The sequence below is a fragment of the Drosophila albomicans genome, chromosome X, assembly GCF_009650485.2.
Source record: "Drosophila albomicans strain 15112-1751.03 chromosome X, ASM965048v2, whole genome shotgun sequence".
NCBI lineage: Eukaryota > Metazoa > Arthropoda > Insecta > Diptera > Drosophilidae > Drosophila > Drosophila albomicans.
Window position 1 is genome coordinate 7,485,690 of NC_047627.2, and position 13,877 is coordinate 7,499,566.

Consider the following 13,877-nt stretch of genomic DNA (forward strand, 5'->3'; position numbering starts at 1 on the left):
ACACATACACAAGTGTGTGTTGCATGCCAAGCAAACATATTAATATTGCATATTTGACATGCCACAGCAATGTTGCTCGTAGGTGTGGTACAGCAACCAGCAACCAGCAACAACAAACAGCAACCACACATTGTTTCCTCCCAAATGTAAATCATAATTGAATACCAACGTCAGAGAATGACACACGACGCTTCCTGTAAAATTATTCAGCCAACAACTGACTTAATTGGCTAATTTAATGTAACAAGTAATTTTGCAAATATAACTACGAAAAACTGCAAAAATTAGGAAAACCAATAACATTTTTTAAAGAAATTAAAATTAGAGACTTTAAATGTTTACCTGGAACTGTTTCCATTTAACTTCTATCTTTATTTTAAATAAAGTATTAATTCCTGTAATAATTTATAATTCAATTGCAAAGTCGAAATAAAACTTTATAAAGCTTTACATAAATTTCAGTCTTTCCCATTTTTTAAAATAAATGAACAATCAATTTATTTAGCAAAGTTTTGTCCTCGACCTTCAGCTTTAAGAACAGTTTTCATTTATTTTATTTAGATACACAATCATTTTCCCAAATGTAAATACAGCAGCTTGCAATTCAAATTGTTTTTGCCTAAAACCCGAAGGCTGCTGGTCGAACTTATGAATTTTTAAAAGTGATATTTGGAATGCTAAAGCATTGGCCGGATGGGCAATTGCAGTTGCAACAAAGGTGCAACGTGTCATTGCAACGTGTGCAACAGCATCTGCTACACATTGCGCCACACACAAAATCTTATCGAACTATGAGTTACACTACCTTAGAGAAGTTTTACTGATCAATGAAAAATGAAGTGTATGAGTGAGAAAATATTTCATTTGATAACAGAATATTTTTAATTAATAAATTGTTTTAAAATAATTCAATTTATAAATATAAAATTGAACTTAAGTATGTACAAATAATATAAATAATAATATATTACAAAAGAAAATAGAAAACATATTACCAGAAGATTTTAAATAACAAAAAGCAACAAATTACGAATGAATTTAAGTTAAGAGTAAAAAATAGAGACTGTTTATTAAATAAACTCACAAGAAAACTTGAATAATATGTTAAAATATGTTAATATGTTAAATGAATAATAGATATTGAATTATTTGAAATTGTTTTGATTTTGGAATTGGAAATTGAAAAAGCTCAAAATATTTTTAATTTCTTCTGAAAAATAGAATACAAATTAAATTAATTAAGAAATGAGTTCAAAGAATATTTTACATATAAAAAATTCTCTGGCGAAATTTGCCGCATAAACTGAAACAATTTCAGAATAAAGTGATGAAGTAATTTTTATATTAGCTGGATATTAAGAGCTAAGATTTTTTTTATTATATTAAGAGCTAATTTTAATCTTAGGAACTTTTCCAATTTTATGATAAACTATATAAATTTTTTGATTTGCGAACGGATTCGCTTATTATTGAAATTATCTTAAAACAGAAAAATAATTCCAAGATCATTTTTTAACTCTAATTGAAGTGCTAATCAAGAGCTATAAAATCGAACTAAAATAATGTTTTGGTATAGTTTTTTTTTTCACTTTTAATAAAGTTTCACGCGAAATTTATGCCAGAAAATTTTATTATTCTATTGCATAGTTTAATAAAAAGAACATTGCATATAAATGGGATAAGGCTTTAAGCGTATGTTAATGCATTTGGACTCACGTTCTGCAGCGTATAATGTCATCGATAGTTTGGGGGATTTGTGGCATGAGGGGGCATGCAACAGAGAGCGAGAGAGGCTGAGAATTGTGTGTGCTTCAACGTTACGTAAAGAGCAATTTGCTATCGACAAGAGCATTGAGCGTCATTGGTAATCCGCATGATTTGTATTATGTGGACGACAACAAGGAGACAAGAAGGAGCTGGCTGTGAAGGAATTATAATGAAATAGGAGCTTTTAATTGAATTGACTTAGATTGTTCATAACTAGTACCGGGGCCCGGACACGTGAATCTCTCTCACTCTCACTCGCACTCTCACTCGCACTCTCACTCTCTTCGCCAGATACATTTGTATCTCTGCTTGCGTCTTTGCGGCCACGTGCGTGCCACGCGCCAAGCGAAAGCAAAGGAAGGAATTGCTTTTCAGTTTGCAGCTTGCGCAGCTTTGCGACCCGCTTTGTCAGTTGCCAGACAACTAGCAAAGTCTCTGGCATGGTGACACCAATCAGTTTGCCTAATGCCCTGGACGACTCAAAGCCATCATGGCCAATGGCAATGCCATTGCCAATGCCATTGGCAAGGCGAATGCCAATGCCAATGCCAATAATGCCGAGTACTTAGCTCAGAGACAGGAACAGAAACAGAGACTGAGAGACTGAGAGACAGATAGATAGAGCGCCTTTTAAAGTCTTACAAAACGAGGACAAATCACATACATCGTAGTGCAACCGATAAATGCACACAGCACAAAACTTTTGCGACCACATCCAAGAATTCCTTTTTTCATTTTCTCTCGCAATACTGTCAGAAAAGTCTTTCGCTTTGCCCTGCGACCTCTGCATATACATAGATGACAAAACTCTGGCAAAAGTTGAGCAACTTAAATGGCAATTTTTGCTCTAAAAATATATAGTATATGTTTGCACATGAGAGTGTGTGTGTGTGTGTGTGGGTGACTGTCAAAATATGTGTGTGAGTGTGTGTTAGCGGAAAATAGAAAATAGAAAATGGAAAATGGAACTACCCTTTATGCCCGTGGGCCAGGCAAAAACTTTTGCAAAGTTTGCATTCTTTTACATGCTCATACATAAATAAAGATCTAAGCAAAGTTCAGGCCAACGAAAGTATGCGACTAGCAAATACCGTGGGAATTGATATTCTGTATTCTTAGAAGAAATTTCAGTGGAATAGTCACTTGGCATGCAATTTAATTAAATTAAAGTTCAAAGAAAGCATTAATAGAATTTTTAAATCAGAACTGATCAAGTATAAGAAAGCTAATAAAATTATGTATTTAATTTTTGTGCAGTTTATTCCTTTAAACGTTATATCGTGTTTTTATTTAGGCTTGTTAGTTGATTGTCAATATCCGCTTGCAAATAAAATACACAACATCGATTTAGTTTTGAATATATGTAATGAATATTATATTTAAGCACACGAATGTTCAAGGAGTTAAGGTCAAATGTGACCATACATCAATGTAAAGGCTATGTACAACTGATGTTTGTTATGCTAATTATGATATATATAATATGGCCTCATTTATAGTACATCACATTTAAGAATAAAATACACAACATTTTAGAGATTGAATTCATATTTTAGTTAACAGAGTTATTCCAGGTAGCTGAAAACATATGTTTAGAAAATTACTATCAATATTACGGCTAGAATTTTTTATATATTTTATCATGCTGCCAAGCAAAAGCTTTTATTTACTCATACATAATATACTTTTTATTTAGTAAAATTGTCATTGGACCAGCTGTTAGTTGAATTATAAAAAATATTTATGTTTATGCTGAACAAATTTATTTTTTTAAATGTAATAACATTTCTATTAGATAAGTTGTTGGTTCAATTATTAAAAGGTGGCTTAAAAAATGTTAATTATTTGAACGTAGATTAATCGCAAATTAAACACTCTTTATAAATCAATTAAATTTTTTACATTCAAGTGAAGTTTCATTACTGTTTTTAGCAAAATACCTGGCAAAATAGTCGTTGTTTCTCTAAAAGTGAAATTGAAGTGAAATTCGAGTGGAAGTGATTTGTGATTGTTTCTTTCGGCATAAACAACTTCTTTGACTTCTTTTTGTTGCATATTGAAATTAAAATTGATGTAACTTTGCCTAGAACATTACAGGGTATCTATGAGTGCGTCTGAAGGTGCTCTTATCATTTTGTTTTGCGTTGCCTGTGGCGCGAATGTTGTTGCGGGAAAAGCGGAGCTGCAGTTGAAGTTGGAGTTCGACTGGAACTGCCCTGGACTGACCTGGACTCGGCAAAGGCAAAGGCAAGGCAAGGGCTTGCGGCAGTTGCAAGCTGCATGCTGTATGTTGCACGCTGTTGGGCAACAACCATTTTGGCTGCCACAGTTGGCTGCCATAAACAACAACAACAACGACAACAACAGCAATGAGAAGGAAAAGAATCGCCAAGCAAGACGGCGCCCAGTGGCTGCTGTTGCTATTGCTGTTGTTGCCTCGTCTACCTACGAGTTGCGAGTATGAGTTGCATTCAAATATGGTGTATTAGTGTGTGTGTGTGTGTGTCTGGGTATTATGCCCAATGTACTCGATGCGATTTCGCAAGCACTTTTAATGGCTGGCAATGTCTGGGCTATTTGATATTGATCAGATGCAGATGCCGCCGTTGATATTATTGTTGTTGTTGTTGGTGTACACTCCATAAAAACTTTTTGGGGGGGAACACATTTCTGGAGCAGGGGAGCCTCTGACCTATTTTGGAATATAGACCACAATGCGCACACCTTACGCAGAATTTCGAAAATGGGAATGGGAATCGGGAATTGGGAATTGAGATTGGGAATCGTGGCAGACAATTGATGCTATTGCATAATCCAAAGGGCTTTGGCGTAATTAAAATACAATATTGTGTGTGTGTTATCTTAATGAGCAAAGCTACTTAAGCTTAATGTGGAACAGAAAACAAAAAAGAAAAAGAAAAAAATAATAATAAATATATATTTAGGCCAACTGCAACTGCAATTGTGGAGATGTTGTTGCTGTTGGGATGCATCTCTCGCATCTCCTACACATAAGCTCATTGTCTGGCCCATTGTCTGGGCCATGGGTCTGCATTCTGTGCATCTTAAGTGGCCTATTAGAATATGAATGCCCAACTCTCTGTGTGTGTGTGTGGGGGGCACACACTAGACACTAAACACTAGACAGCATAGAGCAGACAGCTGACATTCTCCATTATCCCCCAACCCAACCTCAACTCAACCCAACCACAGAAACCAAAACTTGTTCGCTCCTCTATTCCTCTATTGTATTCCTCATTGTGCTCATTATTATGTATTATGATTATGTATGGATTTCATTTGTTGTCATTGTTGTTTGGGCCACGGCTTGGGTTCTTTATAAAGGTGTGAAAAGAGTCTAGGCTAAACTGTGATTGCCTCCTCCTCCACCTTGTTCTCCTTCTCCTGCTCCTCCTCCTTCTTCAGCTTAGACCGCAGCTCTGTCTTCAACTGCACAGCTTCAATTCCTTCTACGCTTCTCGTGCTGAAGCGACTGCTAATGAAGTGGCGGCCAGTTGTTGTGCGTTGCAGATGCATTCAATTTACACCTACAAGATAATGCAGCTTACACTGTGAGAAACCAAATGCCCAGCACTTCATTAAGAGCTAAGCCTGGGCTTGGCAAGCGAGCGTGATCGCCGACAAAATACCCTGTAAAGTCTTTATATTTACCTCAATCAATTCTTTACTTTAATATTTGTTAGGCAGTACATTTATTTTACTTTTGTTTAAGCAAATCCTTACATAAATCGTTAAGACAAATTTCGGCAAACAGAAATATTAGTGACAGTGTGCCCAGATGAAGACTAGTAGGGTAACCAAATGCATATCTAATGAAGACATGAACAATCTGATTTTATTATGCCAACTAGTAAAGATACTTATAGAAAATATATTTTACTTTTATGTACGAAAATTTTGAATAGAAAAACTAAAATTAATATTTAGCTAAATTTGTTTATTTTTATATTATTTCACATTATTAATTGCTATTTTTAGATAGATCTAAACTTGTTTTTCGACAGCCACCCCCACTTCCGCCCCGAAAATCGAAAATAATCTAATAGCAGGCAATTTTGAAGCTCGAATTAAACTTACATAGAATAGTAACTAAGATATTTATGAGTGTAGTACAAAACGAATATACCAAAAAATAATCTTCAGATATGATATTTATGATCTATTTGTGGTATATGATATTTTTGTGGTATATTTTTGCTATACTTGTAGAATATGAATGTCTAGCACACTCGACTGTATTTTTCTCACATATTTCGTAATGTCATATACAAGTATTATCTACTATTTATTCATTTTTTATATTTATTGTTTCATTGGTTTTGCTTTCTCTGTTTAGTACTTATTTATAACAAGCTAAAGTTCATAAATTATACTCTAATCGCTAGTAGTTACCACACATTAAATATAATCGTATAATATGTAAATGTAAATATGGTAAAAAGAACTCTTTTAAGATGAATCACAGTTTTTCAATACAACCTTTAATTTCTCTATAATTCTTAAGTTCTTATTCTTCTAAGTTAAAGTTTTTTTTCTTCAAGTTTCACACAATCACATAGAAGTCGAGCTCGCCCGTTTTGTGCGTCATAGTTTACAGGGTATGAAAACGGTCATCTAATAATTAATGGAATTAAAATGCGACTGGGAGATTCACTCAATTCCATGACAGGCGCCAGTGTTGATGGACTTTAATTGAATTACATAGTTGACCCGCATTGCAGGAAGATGGGGCAGAGACTAAAGAGCAGAGAGGAAAGCAGCTGAAAAGCTGAGAGCAATGATAGACAAGGGGAATTGTTGGGGATTGCAATCGCATTTCGCTTTGCGTTCTCTTGGAATGGGGCAAAAAAACTGAAAAAAACAACGATGAAAAGAAAAAACAAACAAGAAACTGAATATTTTCATTGAGGAAAAATGCGCGTTTTTTTTTTTTGTTTTTTTGTTTTTTGTTTTTGAAGAACTTCTCAATGAGTGAATGACTCGCCACCAATTTGATGTTGTGTAAATAAATGGGAAAATCGAAAATCGAAAAATGTGGAAAATCGGAAAATGGGAAAATGGATCCATGCACACGGCCGTGGCACGCATCTAAAATGCCTCGTCTTCTTCTTCTTCTATTAATTCTGATTGCATTTCATTTCCTGCCCCAATCGCCAAATGAAAGGCCATCGACTTGGGGCAAATGTATCGCATTTTGTTGTTGCTTTCTTGTTGGGGGTCAGAGGCAATTAATCTGTAATATGTATTATATCGCAACTATGCACTTCAAAATCGTTTTAGGAAAAATGTGCGCAAGCTTTTCACTTGAGAAAACCACAACGAATTTTATACAATTCTGTTTTCTTTCTCTTGCATTTGATGATGTTCCATATGTGAACGATTTTTAATCAATAATATAATATATAATATTTCTTTATTTTGCAAGTGCCAAATTTAATTGTTGCATACTTTTAGGTCAGCTTAAGCTTAGTTTAAAGTTTCAGCAAAATTCGATGACAAAAATATTATTATTTCATTTTATTACAATATTAATGTAATTTATGTTATTATTATTATTTTTGTATGTTTTGTTTGGAAAGTTTCTAGAGAATGAAACTAACTTCTTTGATTATACTCCATATTTTTGAGCACAGAATAAATTTAGCTTAAACTTTGGCCTGATTAGATAAAGTTATTTCATTTTGTTACAACCTATATAAAAATTTTAAATTTTATATAGTTTTCTTTAATTGTTGTTGTTGTTCTTAGACAATTTATCAAACTTTTTTAAAGATAATCTATATTCTTTTTCAGGCCAGCATAAATTCTTTTAAACTTTATGAAAATTAGTTAATAAATATGTAGTTAATCCACCAGCAATTTTGACAAATTCTTGAAAACAAATAAATTAAGCTTAGTTACTTTATCGAACTTTTTTAATCATTTAATTTAAACATTTGTGCTGTAAATACTGCATGGAATTTTTAGTAGACAAAAGTCAAGAAATATTTATAACATTCATAAATATTTACAAAAGAAAAAATACAAATGTTTTCAGTTCCTCGTTTAAAGATTGCTTTGAAAATATTTATTAATTTCGTTAAATCGCTGTGCAATGAATTTTATCGCAAGATAGATTGTAAATAAAGTATACATTATAGGAAAAACTGGGCAATGAAAATAATATTTACTTTAAAGGGTAAACCAAAGTTGACTCCGCCTTTCAATTGCACTTGCATCTGTTGCTTTTAATTTCGACAATTGAAATTGCGCAATTTTTGTTGCCTTCGCTGCACTTTTCCCATAAACAAGGTCTTTAATTCTTGGCCATGTTTTCGTTGGAAGATGTGTAAAAGGAAGGAGGGAGGAGGAGGAGGAGAAAGAGGGGGGAACATACATACATATTTGTTATTTAGTTTGTTTGTTTAGCAAACAGACGTCGTTTATCAATGTGGGCCAGAAGTTTCACTTTCCGTCACGATTTTCGTAGCATTCGAAAGCTTTTTTTTTTACATACATATTTATAACACTTTCATTGAGGCCCAGAACTGTAAAAACAAAAAGCTAAGAGAGAAAAAATAGATATGCCGAAACTCCGTTAAAAATGCATAAAATAAAACTCCAAACCAAAAATAAAGAAAAAGATGCATTAGGCACTCGAATAATAAGAATAATAAGGCGAGATAGAAAGAAAAATGGAAGAGCCCATAGAAATAGAATAGAAATAAGAATTTCGAATTGGAAGTGGAAATGAGTTTTGAGTTGAATTCCAAGTTGGAGTTGGAGTTGGAGTCTGGGCCAAGTGGCTGCTCATTTGATTATGATGGTTTCCAATTTTCATTGCCGTCAAGCGATTTTCCAAGAAGAGCACAGATATGGAGGAAGAGGAGGCAGGGCAAAAAGGGGATTACAATCTTGGCCGCGTGGCAGCTGTTTAGTTAAGTAAAGTGGTGACCCCAGACAACGGAGACGACTTCATTATGTAAATAGACTCTGGCCTGGCCTGGCCACTTCAATTCCAAGTGGCGATGATAATTATGACAAGACGCACATCTTGTTGCATGCCCCAACGTTTTTTTGATACCCGCTATCCATAGAGAAGAAGGGTATAACAGAATAAAGCATCTCCGACCCCACAAAGTATATATATTGTTGATCAACGTTAACAGCCAAGTCCTTCTATCCGTTGGTCTGTCTGTCCGTCTTTATAAACACCTAGATCTCAGAGACTATACGAGATAGAGATATAAATAATTTTTATTCGACACTATTTTTCAAGTTTGTTTCAATGCTTTGCCACGCCCACATCGATTAAAATTGAATAACAAGCTTAATTTTGAAGTTAACGATTTTTGTAACACACAGTAATAACGACAGTGGTCATGAATCCTCAATATTTGGTTGCAATCAAATACAAATCGTTGAAGCTATTAAACAAATACTTTTGTATGGGCAAAAATACCGACTCAATCGGGTCTTATTTTTAATATTTTTGTGGTATATAAATTCGGTATATTTTGAAATCAATTCATTTAAAATATATCATAGATCAATCGGGTCTTAGCTCCTTTGGCTGACAATCTGGTATATTTCGCACTCCATGATATATTTTAAATGAATTGATTCTAAAATATACCATATTAATATACCGCTAAAATACTAAAAATATATCAAGGCCCATATTTGGTATATTTAAATATTACTTCAATATACCATATAGCCCTTGGTATATTTTTAATATTTTTGTGGTATATTTTGAAATTGATACCGCACTGCTTTGCTTTCATTCAAAATGGGTAGCTGGTATCTCACAGTCGAGCACACTCCAATGTAGCTTTCTTACTTGTTTTATATATCTTTGATGTTCTTCTTCTTTTTGGCCCAAATTGATGTCAGCGCAGCGCCATCGAACAGTTTTCATGGCTTTTTAATTAGCGCATCTGAAAAGGTGACGCGACTGACATTTGTCCCCAACTCCTGTCTCCCTCTCTCTCTCTCTATACCTCTCTCGCTCTGTTGCTCTCCATTTAATTAATTGAAAGTTTTATGCTGCACTTTTATGAGCTGTTCGATGGCTGCGTTGAAAAGCTGCAGCAGCAGCAGCAGCAACTTTAACAAAACCCGCATGAACCTTTGACCAGCATCCTGCTTGGCATGAGGCGTGTGTGGTCGACTCCCATTCTCCCTCTCTCTCTCTGTCTCTCTCACTCGCTTGCTATCTCTGTCTCTCATCCTGAGTGACCAATGCAAATGGCTCATCGCCCCTTTTGTCATGTTTTATGCATCTGTTACGCTCTAAAATTAATGCAGCACTGGCCCAAGAAAGAACCCAGAGTCAAGATCTAGATCCCAAGCTCAAGATCGACTCAACTTCGAGTCGAGTCGAGTCGAGCTCTGTTTTCTGCGGCAATTAATGCATATTTATATTGCTTGGCGGTGGCATGCGGCTTGGGGCACCAACTGACATGGGTTTGACAAGCTGCGCTTCTTTTGCCATGGCTAATGTCGAAGCCAATGAAGCCACGATGATGAAGATAACGTTTGGCCATTTGATGTTCTTATTGTCCAATTGGCAGCGAAGCGTGATTTCTTATTTTCGAGCCTGCAAAATGCAGCAAAGTGCAGCTCATTAATCACTACTTATTTTGCCTCTTGACTGAGTCAGCTTGAAAAGAAAGAACTTTCCAAGAATGTACATTCGATCAGCTGAGCAAATGACTAAGAAATGGTCTAGGGAATATCGAAAGTGACTGAGATATGTCCTTATGAATTATTTGTATTAGTATTTGAACGTTTTTCTACCAATTTTGATTTGAAAGTCAGCAGATAGAATATTAGAAAATTAAGTAACATTGAATTGCAAAAGGAATTGCATTTGACATCGTCAATTAAATAATAATAATATTTAATATATCACACTACAAAATAATGAATAAATAAACAAAGATAGATAGATAGATAAATATAGAAAGGCTGTTCAATTTAGTAGACTACAATAGAAAACGATATATAAAATATATGCTAAGCTATCATAGAAAAGAATACTCCATTTACTAAAGTACGATAGAAAAGAAACATATTATGTATAAACTACTAAAATATTATAGAAAAATAATATTAATATATTAATATTATATTACTAAAATACTACTAAAATATTATAGAAAAAGAATATTATTATATTATTCAATTTACTCGGTCATTATAGACGACGAAATATTATATTATTTATTAAATGTATTAAGCTATTATAGAAAATTACATATTTTTAAATTTACTACAATGAACAAAGAATTCAATGAGCTATATTATTAATGAAAAATAAATATTATATAAAATTACTAAACTATTAAACAAAAACAGTATTTAGTTTATTAAATTTTCTACACTAAACAAAGAAAATTAAAAACAGTATTATATTTTCAAGACTATATTAATAGGTAGTATATAAAACACATTTTATACTATTAAACTTTAGATATATGCAAAATATTTTATATTTCTTAAATATTGAAAATTTTAGAAATGTTCTAAAACTATTCTTGTAAAGACAACAAAAGTCAGACTTTATCAAATGAAATTTTGTTATTCTAACAAAATACTCAAGGTTATATTCCTAGAATGTTGTCCCTAATCCGTAGATTAAATGTTTTATATACGAACAATTTGGTGCTCGAACTGCGTGTTTAATTTCATTTGCTGCGCACGTAAAGCGAACTTGATTTGGGAATTGTATTTAGGGTTTTATGATTGCCAATTGCTAAATTGATTTACCAATTCATGGACCTGGTCATAGCACGCATATTTAGCACACGCTTCACACACACACACACATACACACACACGGAAGGAAGCGAGCAACAGGTCATCAAATGTCATGTGAGTGCTTCTTTTGTGTCGAGTGTTTGTTTACCTGCAAAACGAATCGAATCGATTCAAATCAAATACGCCACAATTGACAGCCAAAGCGCATGGGCTGTCAACAGTCCTTTAGTCCTTAGTTCACACACGCAACACACACACACACACACACACGCATAGTTTGTGGCATGTGTTGTGCGGTGTGTGTGACGCATTTAGCCCGTATTGTTTCACAAAGCAACCCAAAACCAAAACCCAACCAGGTAACTCTCTATCTCTATCTATCTCTGAGCTGTTCTCTAGCGAATCCATTCACACAATGCTTCATTCATTATTATAATGTTTTTTGATAAGAGCGTGCTAAAAGAGTCTGATGTGTTTGCGACCGTGTTAGTAACACTTTCATTTGCTTCTCTTCGCTACTTTTGATAATGATTTTGTGCATCAAGTTGCAAATTTGGATTGTAATTTTAGCATTATTTTGGTATTTAGACATATATTATTGCAAATACATATTTATTCTTCGAAAAATGGTATAAGAAGAAATTAAATAAAATACTTGCATTCATTTTTCATATTTTAATTATCAATACATATTTTGAAACATTTGAATAAACTCGACAACTATTTCTACTACTTAGCATTAAGCAATTTAAGTAAAGCGAAATTCATTAAAAAGTCATATGAATATTCAATTAATTGTTTTGAACATTTTAATAAGAATAACTTCTTAATATATTAGTTTGAAATTCCTTGAAATTTTAGTATAAAATACTTGATAATCTGTTAATTTTAAAAAGAAAAACTTCTTGACATATTAGTTTGAAATTTCTTTAAATTTTTATATGAAATACTTGCTAATCTCTTAGTTTATGATTTATGAAATTTGTGACAAACTATATTTTGTCATTAGAATCGCATTTTAAATATTTTTGAGAACTACAATATTAATATTATTATTACATTTCCAGTTTTCATTTTAAATGTAAATTCATTATTTAATCCATCAATTAAAAATTTCAATGAAATACAATTCTTTACAGATTTTTTTTTAATTTACAGACAACTTTTAATTCTCTGCTACTTCCTTCTATTTCTTATTTCCTTTCCAATCAGTTTTGTTTTCATATTGCTAGCGAGTATTCCAGTGTCGAGCACGCTCGCTTGTAAAGTGCTTGCGTTGTAATTTTGTTGGCACTTTGATTTATCTGCGGTTTTTGTTGGGTTATTGCCAGGGGTTGACTAGAGGGGCTGCTCTTTGTGGTACTGGGGGTTGTCATTATATTGTTGCTGTTTGGTTCGCTGGGAAAAATCTCAGCTCTTCACTTTTCCTCCGACCAATTGAGCAATGACTTGTTAATTTTCTAATTACAAAATCATCAGTTGTCCTACCTGCTTCTCGTGCTTCCTTCGAGGTTTTCATTTCTGTGGTGTGTGTGCCCCAATGTTGCTTGTGTTCTTTGTGGTAATGCGGCTGTCTTTGAAGCAGCTTCGGGAAAATTTGTGGCTGTGTGGCAGAAACCTGTTTGATTTTTCTTAATTTCTTTGACCGGCTAAATTGGAGTGTGTTCGTCTGTATGTGTGTGTGTGTTGTCTTGGCCTTAGCCTCGCTTTGGTTTTTTTTTTTGGCTGTTATCAGCGCCAGTTCATCGGTTCATGTGGAGAGTCTCCTGTCTCTCGCTTCTTTGTGCGTTTATTTTCGATTCAATTTATATGCTTATGCTGGGATATCAACAAAGAATAAAAACACAAAACATAAAAACATGGCAATGCGATGTTCTTACCTGTTCCGATGATGTTCTTGTAGTTTTTTTTTTACATTTTATTTTTTTGCGGCTGCTGCTTTTTATCATAATCATTTGTGAGCTGCGTATCTCACAGATACAAATACAACAGCCTGCTGCATGAATGATTATGCTCTGTGTGGCAACTTCAAGTACGTCTCTTTGGTTTGCTTTTTGTCTTTTTTTTTGTGTCTTCCTTCTTCTTCTGTGTTGGCAATCATAATTATCTTTAATTTTCCAACAACAACAAAAAGAAAAAACGAGTCGGAAGAAATGTTCCAAGATTCACATGCAGTGGCAGACAAATAAAAAGCGAAATTACATGAATGAAGTTGCGTTGAGTTGAAATATTTGCTGCAAGTTTTGTATCTCGACTTCTTACCTTTTTTTTGTTTTGTTGTTGTTGTGTGTGCCACACAATGCTCTGAGCACATATTTGAAGTTCGAAGTTCGCGTCTTCAACTG

General features: G+C 33.7%; 1 protein-coding gene and 1 long non-coding RNA gene across 3 annotated transcripts in view; one reads left to right on the top strand and one right to left on the bottom strand.

The window, feature by feature from the left end:
• Positions 1 to 13,877, top strand: part of LOC117578104 (uncharacterized) — a 156,242-nt gene that overhangs the window by 75,663 nt on the left and 66,702 nt on the right. The window lies entirely within an intron of this gene.
• LOC117578105 (uncharacterized) lies at positions 12,574 to 13,644 on the bottom strand. The gene is made up of 3 exons (XR_004573351.2): positions 13,413 to 13,644; positions 13,021 to 13,350; positions 12,574 to 12,953 (listed from the first exon to the last, which is right to left on the bottom strand). It is a non-coding gene; the product is annotated as an uncharacterized LOC117578105 (long non-coding RNA).